Consider the following 12,863-nt stretch of genomic DNA (forward strand, 5'->3'; position numbering starts at 1 on the left):
TGACTCTCTGGCACAGTAATACACAGCAGAGTCTTCAGGCTGCACATTCTGTCCACTTAGAGTCACTGTGTTAGTGGAAGAGTCTAAGTTGACACTAAACTTGTTTTTTAGTGAATCTTTGACAGCTGTGTCTCTACTAAACCACTCCATTTCTTTTCCTGCAGGTTGTCTGATCCAGTGTGTGTAGTAGCCACTCACAGAATAAGAGACCTGACAGGTGATGGACAGACGTTGACCTGGCTGCACAGTCACAGAGTCTGGCTGTGTCAACTGTTCACACTTCACACCTGAAAAAAAGACAAATTAACATGTGAAATTGCAAAAGATGAACCATAGACTGTGACAAATCTAGAGAGACTCACAGGATCCAGCTGCCAACAGCAGCATCACAGCAACAGAGAACATGGTGTGAGCTTCTGATCCTCTTTAATCTCCACTGACAGTCACATGTGATGCTTTTATAACCGTGTCACAGAGACGATTACTGAGTTTGCATAAAAACATGACAGATGATGGTCACACACTGTGGCTCAGCCTGTTATCACTGTTTTTTTAGTTTTGATACTATTTTACTACTTTTGCACTGAACCATGTCAAAGCTATAACTGAGTGTTCTTCTTTATCATTGAAAGTTAATGTTAAATAGTTTTTCATGATATTTAATAACTCACTTAGTCTCACATGAAAAAAAAAAGTTTTTTTATTTACACATGAATGTGAATCATTGTAAAAGTTAATTCTAGTCCTGCACCTTAAATGAGTGATAACAAAGGACTGGAATTGTTAGTAATGTCATGTTATAATGATAAAACATGTTGCCTGAAATCAACAATGTATAAAATGTATAGATAGGAAGAAGCATGGAGCTGCTTAAGGAACTACAACCTGTGTGACAATATGCAAAACCTGTTTTCTGTGTGCAAAGGAAAATGTCTGCTGGTTAATTTATCAAGTAATGTTTATGAAAGCTCTGTTTAACATCATGTTTAAGGTGATTATCCAACACAGACGACTTGGTTACTGTAAGTTACTGTATCTATTACGGAATGACCAAACTGTTATTAATATGATTTTTACAATCTTTTTAGTTTTAAAATATTTCTGATCAAACACAATTTGTCCTCTCAATAAATCCTACAGCAACAATATGTGTCACCAGCTACTTGAAGTCCTGTAAATGCATTAAGAAGGACGACTGCAGGATTCTGTACAGCTGCTCAAGATTTCATTTCTGTCTGCTGTTGTTTTTATTCTAATAATGTCCACTTTAAATTCACTTCTCCTCCTTTAGAACGTGCATGAAGTGAATTAAGGTTGAAAATATGAAGTCGGTTTAATCATTAGTTGGTCATTTGATGAGTGGACTAACTCAGTTAATCTAAAGTGAGAAAGTGAGTTCAAACTCAACTGTTGACACAAAGACAGACTTGCAGCCTTCATAACTGAGCATCACTATGGGGGAGGGTGTAGATGGGATAAGAGAGGCCGCAGAACTGAACCTGCTGTTCTTGACCTCAGGTTGAGACTGCTCCAGTTTGATCTCACTCCAAACACCTGTAAGTAAAGAAAGACGATCATCATCCATTCACACATGCCCACAAAGGCTCGAGCACATGTGATTTGTGTTCCGTACCATGAAGAAGAAGAACAAATAAACCCCAGACAGTGTATTTCATTGTGTAATAACTCCTGATAATCACTTAGAATCTGACCACAGTGTTTGTATTTAAGTGCATAGACCTCCCTCTAAAGGTTTGACCAACAGGGGCTGGTATTTACATATGTTTACACGTACGTGTATACATATGTAAATACCAGCCCCCAAAACACACAAAAAGATTTTAATTAGACCTCATGCAAGTAGAGTATTTATATGTAATTTACATGTCTCCTGTGAAAAGAGAAAAGAAGAACACAAAATCCTGTCTGAATAATTCAGGTTGTTGAGGATGTGTTGAGTTTGTTCACGATGCAATTTATTAATGTGAACGTAAAATGAAGACAATAGTTTTGAACACTTTTCAGTTTTTGTACAGCGCTGATTCCTTTTGTGTCACTGTGTCTGTGGAGCAAAATAATAAACAGCCGAGTCTTCAGTTGTCAGACTGTTAATCTGCAGATACAGCTGATCTCTGCTCTTGTCTCTGGAGATGGTGAACCGGCCTTGGACTGAGTTAGAGTAAGAGATGTAGCTGTTGTCACCACTACTATGTCAGTGACCCACTAAAAGCGATTGTCTTTACCAGACAAGGTCATAAACAGGCAGAGAACAACAAGCGAATAATCCTGTCGATCACTGTAAATGTCGACTGCCTCTGTCCCAACTGTTTGTCTGTCTGTTCTTCACTCTTTAACAACATGTAGAGATACAGGAGATGACAGTTTTGCTTTGACTCCTCCTCCTCAAAGAGAAACAACCGCATTTTTCACATCTTCTGAAATAAATTAGATAATTATTATTGTATTTTTATACATTATTGTATTGTTAAAAATGTCTTTCAACATATTTTGCCTCTTTATTATTTAATTCTAGATTGGTTTTATTCATACAATCTGTTCTCTCTCCACAACATCAGCTTTTTCTATCACTGTTTTTAGCCATTTAAGTTCTTGTGAAAATAAATGATTAAAAATCATTTTAAAGCACCTCTACTTACTTGTACCATGTCACTGTCAAAATACTACATATTACACCTCAGTCCTCTAGCTGTTATTATTGGTCATTTCTATTTGTCCATTTATAGTACTGGCTGTTCCTTTTACTATATATAATTTATACTCCAACGTCATGAATGTTGTCTCATGCAGTACATGTTACAGTACTCCCTCCTAGAAGGACCACAGACTTTTTCAAGACCCAGCTTGAAACAATGGACTCCATCCTATGACCTGTACAACCTGATGAAATGACAGGAAGAAGATATGAAGTGAATTAAATAAGTTTTAAGGTTTCACAGATTGACCATCAGTTGTACTCTAAAAGTAAAAACTGTCTAAACCAACGTGTCACCTGAAATTATTTCATTTGATCTTTTATAGTTCTGCATCTAATTAGATTTTCACTGTGGCAATAGACACATTCCAGTAATGTTGCTATAACAGTGTTAGTGGAGGAGTGCGATCAACCTGAAGATTCAGATAATAAAACATATTGATCAAAATCAGCATTTCTACAAATGTTACACATATAAAAACATGGAGCTGCTTTAGGAACTAAAACCTTTGTGACAATATGTAAAATCTGCTGTCTGTGTGCAAAGGAAAATGTTTGTATAAGAGATGTTTACACAGTGTTTATGAAATCATTCCTCTACATCATGTTTAAGGTGAATATGCAAAGACATAAAACTTTACAGTTACTGTATCAATTATATAACCACATTTCTAGTTCTGGTTCTCTGAGTATTTTTCAGTACAGCAACTTTGTCACCAACTACTTGAAGTACAGGCATTAAGCAGGACAACTGTAGGATTTTGTACAGCAGGTCAACCAACTTCAGTCACTGTGAATCTCGAGCACAATAATAAACAGCAGAATCCTCAGTTGTCAGACTGTTCATCTGCAGATACACCTGCTGTCTGCTGTTGTCTCTGGAGATGGTGAACCGGCCTTTGACTGAGTTAGTGTAGTCCGTGCTGCCACCACTATCACTGATAGCAGCAACCCACTCCAGTCCTTTTCCAGCAGCCTGTCTGACCCACTGCATCCAGTAGCTACTGAATGTGAATCCAGATGCTGTACAGGTCAGTCTGTGAGACTCTCCAGGCTTTTTATCAACTGGTTCAGATTGTGTCAGAGTCTGACCATCAACACCTGTCAAAAGATCAAAGCAATCATGCATCAGATCAACACAACTTAGAGTCAAGAGTTATCAAAAAATAGTGACAAGTGTCACCTGTCCAGCAGAGAGTTAAAAGCAGCAGTCCTGTCCTATAGTCCATCATGTCAAACTGTGTGTCCACTGTTCTGTCAACCTCCCTGCAGACAGATAAGTAGAAGACATCTGAGGTTTTGCATTGACTCCTCCTCACATGCATGAAACTTGGTAAAAAATGAACAATTATTGAAAACTGAATTAGAACTGAATTGGAAAAGCTGGATTTTATTACGTGTTCATTTGCATCATCTCTGCATAAAATCAGCAAGTGGAACAGGTCAAAGTTACAAAAATGAATCTTGAGACTGTAATTCGAGTAAATTAATTTCAGAAATCCCACAAGTTAGTAACACACATACAATGGAAAGTGTGTGCATGTACATAGGCCTATTGATAACTGAATATTTATAGGGTTTGTGGTTAACAGTTGCCAGGAATGTCTTCAGACTGCTGCCAGTGAGAGAGGAAAGTGTTACTAAATCACTCTGACCCAATGATTGTTGCATCATGTAACACTCTTTATTATCATCCTCCTCATTTCAATAGTTTGCTCAGCAACACATTCATTGTTGGTCCATCACTTTTCAGCTCTTAGAGGTTTTCTTGTTCATACTGAGCAAACTTAGAGTTTGGCTGGAGAAGGACTGGAGTGGGTCGGCTAAATCAGTATTGGTTCTGGAAGCACTTACTGCTCTCGGTCAGTCAGCCAGTTTACCAAACATGAGATTATGCAATATTTATAAATCCTCACTTTGTTTTTTTTATGTAGCATTTATTCTAATTAGTTTTCAGGTCACATTACACAATTTTATTGAAAGCTGTTAAAAATACATATTGACCTCATTTTAACCTCATCATCTCAAATTAAATACATTAAATTCAAAGTTTTTAAGCTTCACAAATCGACTCAAAGGAAGTTTCAAGTTTGAAGTTGTCAGTCTCAATGTGGAACATAATGCTGCAGTTCTGACTAAAAACACTAGAGGGAATTGAAACTAAAGCCCAAATTAATCATTTCATCACTTTATTGAGGCTGTTGTATGAATAGTTTTTGTTCAGCGTTTCAACCTCCTGTGTCACTGTGAGTCTCTGGCACAATAATAAACAGCAGAATCTTCAGTTGTCAGACTGTTCATCTGCAGATACACCTGCTTTCTGCTGTTGTCTCTGGAGATGGTGAACCGGCCTTTGACTGAATTAGAGTAGTAGATGCTGCCACTGCCACTGCTGATGTAAGCAACCCACTCGAGTCCTTTTCCAGCAGCCTGTCTGATCCAAGCAGCATCGGGATCACTACTGAACCCTGAATATGTGCAGGTCAGTCTGTGGGATTCTCCAGGTCTTTTAACCACTGGTTCAGATTCAGTCAGTGTTTGACCTTCAGTACCTACAGAAATTTCAACAGCTCATTATAGTATCAGTCACAGTTTATCTACATGATATGTTTTTTATTTAAAATAAAGGTATGGTTCTTACCAGACAAGTGAATAAACAGGCAGAGAGCAACAACCACATAATCGGGTCTGATCATTGTAACAGACGTCAGTTACAGTCCTGTATAGTGTGAGTCTGTTAGTGATTTAGTCCCTGTGTTTCACTCTAACATATGTAGAGATGGAAGAGATGAGAGTTTTGCATTGACTCCTCCCCCTCAAAGAGAAACACACCACGTTTCATCTCTTGAAAAAGTAATTAAATATATTTTTACATGAATATAAAAATTTGTTATTATAACCTGTACTGGATTTATATATTTATTGCCAATCATCACATTTTTGTCTGCTTTCTAGTAAAAACTTGATGATGATGACTAGATGATTTCTGAGACCCTCTGCTTACTTGTACCATTATCCATCTATCCATTATCTATAATCACTTTACCAATTTGGGTCGCGGGGGAGCTGCGGCCTATTTTCTAAGACTGAAAGATTATTTCTGTATTTCTTTACATTCCTGTTGGAGCAGTGCTGAATCAGGAGGATTCTGAAGGGAGAGACCACCCAGTTTGTGACTTCTCATGTAAGTTCAAACCCCATCAACGTTGGTCCTCCACTGTAGAAGAAGAAACTCTGTCACTACTACTTGTTTAAAAACACTTTGACATTTATGTTGGATCCAATTCTAAACCCCTTGTTGTATACAGGGACCATAACCCACTCACCTTCCTGGCTAGAATGTATATTCATAGCACCTCATCAGGTGGGCTTTGTCAGCGCAGGGCTTCAGACTTGATATGTGGCAAAAGAAGGGGGTAGAAAATGTGACGGCTGATAAGTAGCACTCCTTTCCTCTATGTTGGAAGTGTTGACTAAAGTGGGGTAATTGGACTTGGATTGATATGTAGTGTGACATTTGATAGAATGGGAGATGTGATTTTTGATGACAAACCTAGGTTGCAATTTTAGAGGGAGGGTGTCACGTTCCCTGGGCTGTTGTGCCCTGTTTGTTGTTCTCCAGCCTTCCCTGTTTGCTCCTCTTCCTCTCTGAGTTCTGTGTTTAGTGGGTGGGTCTATGCAAATCTGCTGCAGCGGGTGGTGAAAACTGCCCAACGGATCACAGGGAATAATATATAACTGTTTTACATTATTAGAATCTGACCATCAATACTAAAAAAAAATAAAAAAAAAAATACTGTGAGATAAACTGATCTAAGGTGACTGTCTCTGACGACAAATAAGCAAAGGTGAAAGACACCTGAGTCTTGCATTAACTCTTCCTCACAAGGTGAAAGCACATAATCAGGATACAGTATATTTAGTGAAATTAAAGAATTTATTTATCACATTTGATGTTTTTGACATTTAAAGTATCTTTTATTTTGTTATTATCATCCCCACAAACATATGAATGTTTTCAAGGCAACAATATAATTGTGCTCTAATAACTTAAATATCAGAACATTTTATCTTTTTATTGTTACTACTACTTAGTATTTAAAATGTATAAATAGATATGGTTATATATTGAGGAGATTGTATGTTCTACTAACTTGGAACGTTCAGTTCATTCCCATCAACCAGTTTTTGTACAGGTCTGTTGGTGGTTTGTGTCACTGTGTAACCAGCTGTACCAGGTAACACGCACACAGTAATAAACACCTGTGTCCTCAGGCTGCAGATTATTTCCTGTTAATTTCACAGAACTAGTAGAAGTGTATGTGTTGTAAAGAAACTTGTTCTTCAGAGCATCATTTTGGTAAAAGCTGCCTCCTCCATATCTATGCATTATCCACTCCATTGCTTTTCCTTCACTCTGTCTGATCCAACCTGTTGCATAGCTGCTACTAGTCAGAGAATAACCAGAGACCTGACAGGTGATGGACACGGTCTGTCCAGGCTGCACAACCACTGACTCTGGCTGGATGAGGTCAATACCGTTCACACCTGTGGAAACAGAAATCAACATTATCTCCATCATTCATGTGAATCTTCAGTGTTTCGAATGTTTTTATTAGTGAGAATCCACTGAAAGCTCCTCACAGGATCCAGCTGTCAGCAGCAGTATCAGAGCTACAGAGAACATGGTTGATGGTGAAGCTGAACTGATGGGAGCTCTTCTGTCCTCTCACTGACACACACACACACTTCACCTCCTTATGAGTAAAGCACATTTGCATACTGTTAAAAAAATGAAAAGTTAAGTTAAGAATGAATGAGAGTTAAGTTAAGAATGAAAGTGTTTTTGCATATGACTCATTGTGTTGGCAGCAGCAATAAATTCACACTTCTGTGTGCAAAAGAGTTGCTTACTTGGAATTTTTATATTTTATATAAAATATTTTAAAGTTGATTTTTGTTGCCCCACACATGCTGTATGTACAGATGGACAGAAGGTGGTTCATGTCCCAGAGGAAAACAACTGCTCAGTAAATGAAACTCGTGATCATTCGCGAAACAAAAACAAGTTGTTTTTCCATATGAAACTAACATGGAATTGTTTTATTAAAAAGAAGCTCAGAAAACAGTTCAGATAGTTTTCATACATTTGCAGACATAGTTTAAAATCACTTTAGTCACTTTCTCCAAAGCCTCTGCTGTGTATTGCACTGTGTTATTGGTCCTACAGTTTAGGAAGAGGTCAGATAATCAGACTGTAGTCAAGTAGATCTCAGATTACACATTTAAATAAACCATTTAACTCATAATTGGATGATCACAGCTGCTGCTGCTCTTTCCTCTCTGTCACACACAGACATACACATATTTAATTAGGAATCTGAGCTTATTAATATTGGAAAAATAAACAATAATGTGGTTTTTACTATTTGTGTTTGAACTTTTTAGCAATATAAGACAATGTCAACACCATATAAATGTTTAAGTATCATATCACTACAACTCAACTGTTCCATAACTGTGGAAAACATAATGATGTAAAGTTTTTTTTTTCTTATCATCTAAAGTCATTTGTGGTCTGAGGCGCCTCCTCTGGTGGCTTCATGTAACAAGTGTTCACACACTGAGGGGTTTTTGTTCAGCTCTACTGATGGTTTGTGTTACTGTGACTCTCTGGCACAGTAATACACAGCAGAGTCTTCAGGCTGCACATTCTGTCCATTTAGAGTCACTGTGTTACTGGAGGAGTCTAAGTTGACACTAAACTTGTTTTTTAGTGAATCTTTGACATCTGTGTCTCTACTAAACCACTCCAGTCCTTTTCCTGCAGGTTGTCGGATCCAGTGTGTGTAGTAGCTGCTCACAGAATAAGAGACCTGACAGGTGATGGACAGACGTTGACCTGGCTGCACAGTCACAGAGTCTGGCTGTGTCAACTGTTCACACTTCACACCTGAAAAGAAGACAAATTAACATGTGAAATTGCAAAAGATGAACTATAGACTGTGACAAATCTAGAGAGACTCACAGGATCCAGCTGCCAACAGCAGCATCACAGCAACAGAGAACATGGTGTGAGCTTCTGATCCTCTTTAATCTCCACTGACAGTCACATGTGATGCTTTTATAACCGTGTCACAGAGACGGTTACTGAGTTTGCATAAAAACATGACAGATGATGGTCACACACTGTGGCTCAACCTGTTATCACTGTTTTTTTAGTTTTGATACTATTTTACTACTTTTGCACTGAACCATGTCAAAGCTATAACTGAGTGTTCTTCTTTATCATGATATTTAATCACTCACTTAGTCTCACATGAAAAAAAAGTTGTTTTATTTACAAACTCAACTGTTTATACAAAGACAGACTTGCAGCCTTCATAACTGAGCATCACTATGGGGGAGGGTGTAGATGGGATAAGAGAGGCCGCAGAACTGAACCTGCTGTTCTTGACACTTTCTGACACCAAATCCACACACACTGATCAACCGTAGCTGCACACAGACACACGACAGCAGCTCATGAGCCTTGTACATGTGCTGACAGTGACCAACATGTCACATGATGTCAATGATGTTTTTGTGCAGCTGTGTCACCGGCTTCAGTCACTGTGTCTCTCGAGCACAGAAGTAAACAGCAGAGTCTTCTGGTTTCAGACTTGTGATCTGGAGGAACTGAGTGCTGCTGGACACATCTTGAGTAAAGTTGAATCGACTTTGAAATGAGCTGCCGTAGCTCGCGGTGTTTCTATACGGGCTGATTCTCCCCATCCACACCAGAGCTTCCCCTGGCCTCTGTTGTATCCAGTTAATATAGTTGTTTTCCATGTTGTAACCAGATATGACACATGACACCTTCACTGTCTCTCCAGCTCTTTTCACCTCATGTTGAGACTGCTCCAGTTTGATCTCACTCCAAACACCTGTAAGTAAAGAAAGACGATCATCATCCATTCACACATGCCCACAAAGGCTCGAGCACATGTGATTTGTGTTCCGTACCATGAAGAAGAAGAACAAATAAACCCCAGACAGTGTATTTCATTGTGTAATAACTCCTGATAATCACTTAGAATCTGACCACAGTGTTTGTATTTAAGTGTTGTAACAGAAAGGATCTGCAGTGGTGTTTATGAAGAAGGAAGAATTTGCATAGACCTCCCTCTAAAGGTTTGACCAACAGGGGCTGGTATTTACATACATTTAATCCTCTTTTCTTTCACCATCTTTTTACCTTTCCATTATATTTCATCCGTTGAACATCCATCTTTGATATTTCATTAACTTACTGCATCTGGTGCCTTTTAATAAGAATAAAGAACATATTAATAATGTGCATGTTTGCTTTGTTATTTTGATGCTGCAGTGTGAAACTTGTCACCAACAGTTATAATGATAATTAAGCCTAATGTGGATCAGAACAGACAAGAGAGCACTGAATCACCCCACAAACTGTGGTTTGCTGCTTTCTGTTTCACCCATTAAAATAGATTATAATATACATTTTTAAAGAAGGTGCAAGGAATCATCAATAATCTTATCCTAGTATCTTATCCTGCAACTTTGACTTAATGATTAGGGGTTTTTGGTATTTGTGTTTTTGTCAATTTGTCTATTTTAAAATAAGTAACTACAGTATGTGGGAGGAAACAACTGTCCCAGTGACAAGTTCTGATATTCTGACCAAATATTTTCAAATGTTCTTTTCTCTGTAAATTAATTTGGTCAAAACATTTGTTGTTTTTAACTTGAAATGTTTTACTATAAAGATAAACTTGTCTGAACTCATTCCTGGTCTGAGGCTCCTCCTCTGGTGGCTTCATGTAACAAGTGTTCACACACTGAGGGGTTTTTGTTCAGCTCTACTGATGGTTTGTGTTACTGTGACTGTCTGGCACAGTAATACACAGCAGAGTCTTCAGGCTGCACATTCTGTCCATTTAGAGTCACTGTGTTTCTGGAGGAGTCTAATTCAATGCTGAACTTGTCCTTCAGTGAATCTTTGTAGTATGTTGTATATCCAACATGTGCACTTCCAATCCACTCCAGTCCTTTCCCTGCAGGTTGTCTGATCCAATGTGTGCAATAGTAACTCACAGAATAAGAGACCTGACAGGTGATGGACAGACGTTGACCTGTGTAATATTTATAAATCCTCAGGCTATTTGTTGTACGTTGCATATCAGCATTTTTTCTAATTAGTTTTCAGGCCATATTACACAATTATATTGAAAGCTGGTAAAAATACATATTGACCTAATTTTAACCTCAGCATCTCAAATTAAATACATTCATTCAAAGTTTTTAATCTTCAAAAATCGACTCAAAAGAAGTTTAAAGTTTAAAGTTGTCAGTCTCATTGTGGAACATAATGCTGCTGTTCTGACTAAAAACACTAGAGGGCATTGAAAATTTAACTTCAAATTCATTATTTCATGTTGAAAACGTATATATACATTTATATATAACATATGAATACATGTTATATATATTGTATTGTATTTAGTATATGATGTGAGAACATAAGAACAGAACTGCACAAAACCCTGTGTGAACAACCACTTTATTGAGGCTGTTGTATGAATAGTTTTTGTACAGTGTTTCAACCTCCTGTGTCACTGTGAGTCTCTGGCACAATAATAAACAGCAGAATCTTCAGTTGTCAGACTGTTCATCTGCAGATACAGCTGCTTTCTGCTGTTGTCTCTGGAGATGGTGAACCGGCCTTTGACTGACTGGGAGTAATAGATGTAGTCACTGCCATCACTAATATAAGCGATCCACTCGAGTCCTTTTCCAGCAGCCTGTCTGATCCAAGTAGCATCGGGATCACTACTGAACCCTGAATATGTGCAGGTCAGTCTGTGGGATTCTCCAGGTCTTTTAACCACTGGTTCAGATTCAGTCAGAGTTTGACCTTCACTACCTACAGAAATTTCAACAGCTCATTATAGTATCAGTCACAGTTTATCTACATGATATGTTTTTTATTTAAAATAAAGGTATGGTTCTTACCAGACAAGTGAATAAACAGGCAGAGAGCAACAACCACATAATCGGGTCTGATCATTGTAACAGACGTCAGTTACAGTCCTGTATAGTGTGAGTCTGTTAGTGATTTAGTCCCTGTGTTTCACTCTAACATATGTAGAGATGGAAGAGATGAGAGTTTTGCATTGACTCCTCCTCCTCAAAGAGAAACACACCACGTTTCATCCGTTGAAAAAGAATATATTAAATATATTATTGTATGAATATACAAATTTGTTATTATAACCTGTACTTGATTTATATATTTATTGCCAATCATAACATTTTTGTCTGCATTCTAGTAAAAACTTGATGATGATGACTAGATGATTTCTGAGACCCTCTGATTACTTGTACCATTATCCATCTATCCATTATCTATAATCACTTTACCAATTAGGGTCGCGGGGGAGCTGCGGCCTATCCCACCTGCCATCCAGCGAGAGGCGGGGTCCACCCTGGACAGGTTGCCAGTCCATGTCAGGGCCAACACAGAAAGACAAACACGGACAGACGACCATTCACACTCACATTCACGCCTACGGGCAACTTAATGTCCTTGTCCCTGGGAAGTAAAGACACAAAGACAATTCTATTTTAATTTTATGTTAATTTTTGGTCTCACTGACTGGACATGAGTAGATTTTACACCAATATTTTTAATTTGAGGTTTTAATGTTGTGTGTCTGATTCATTATTCTCGGTGGGAATAAACACAGTAAAGACACATGCAGTTATGAATCTCTCAGACCATATACTTTTATTAAAGCTGGTGATGTTTCATGTTTTCAAATTTTCTAAGACTTAAACATTATTTCTGTATTTGTTTACATTCCTGCTGGAGCAGTGCTGAATCAGGAGGATTCTGAATGGAGAGACCACTCAGTTTGATACAGTTTGTACAGTGTTTCAATCTCCTGTGTCACTGTGAGTCTCTGGCACAATAATAAACAGTAGAATCTTCAGTTGTCAGTTGCTGCCACTGCCAACACTAATGAACGCGATCCACTCCAGTCCTTTTCCAGCAGCCTGTCTAATCCAAGCATCATCATAATCACGATCAAACCCTGAATATGTGCAGGTCAGTCTGTGGGATTCTCCAGGTCTTTTAACCACT

General features: G+C 38.1%; 2 long non-coding RNA genes across 2 annotated transcripts in view; both read right to left on the reverse strand.

Moving 5' to 3' along the window:
* LOC137100596 (uncharacterized) overlaps positions 1-1,725 on the reverse strand; it is a 29,829-nt gene extending 28,104 nt beyond the window's left edge. The window contains exons 1-2 of the long non-coding RNA XR_010910935.1: positions 1,634-1,725; positions 1,514-1,554 (exon numbers count right to left, since the gene is read on the reverse strand). This is a non-coding gene — a long non-coding RNA (uncharacterized lncRNA). The remainder of the gene's footprint in view (positions 1-1,513; positions 1,555-1,633) is intronic.
* Positions 1-12,863, reverse strand: part of LOC137100595 (uncharacterized) — a 115,854-nt gene that overhangs the window by 87,914 nt on the left and 15,077 nt on the right. The window lies entirely within an intron of this gene.

Source organism: Channa argus, chromosome 15, assembly GCF_033026475.1.
Source record: "Channa argus isolate prfri chromosome 15, Channa argus male v1.0, whole genome shotgun sequence".
Lineage (NCBI taxonomy): Eukaryota > Metazoa > Chordata > Actinopteri > Anabantiformes > Channidae > Channa > Channa argus.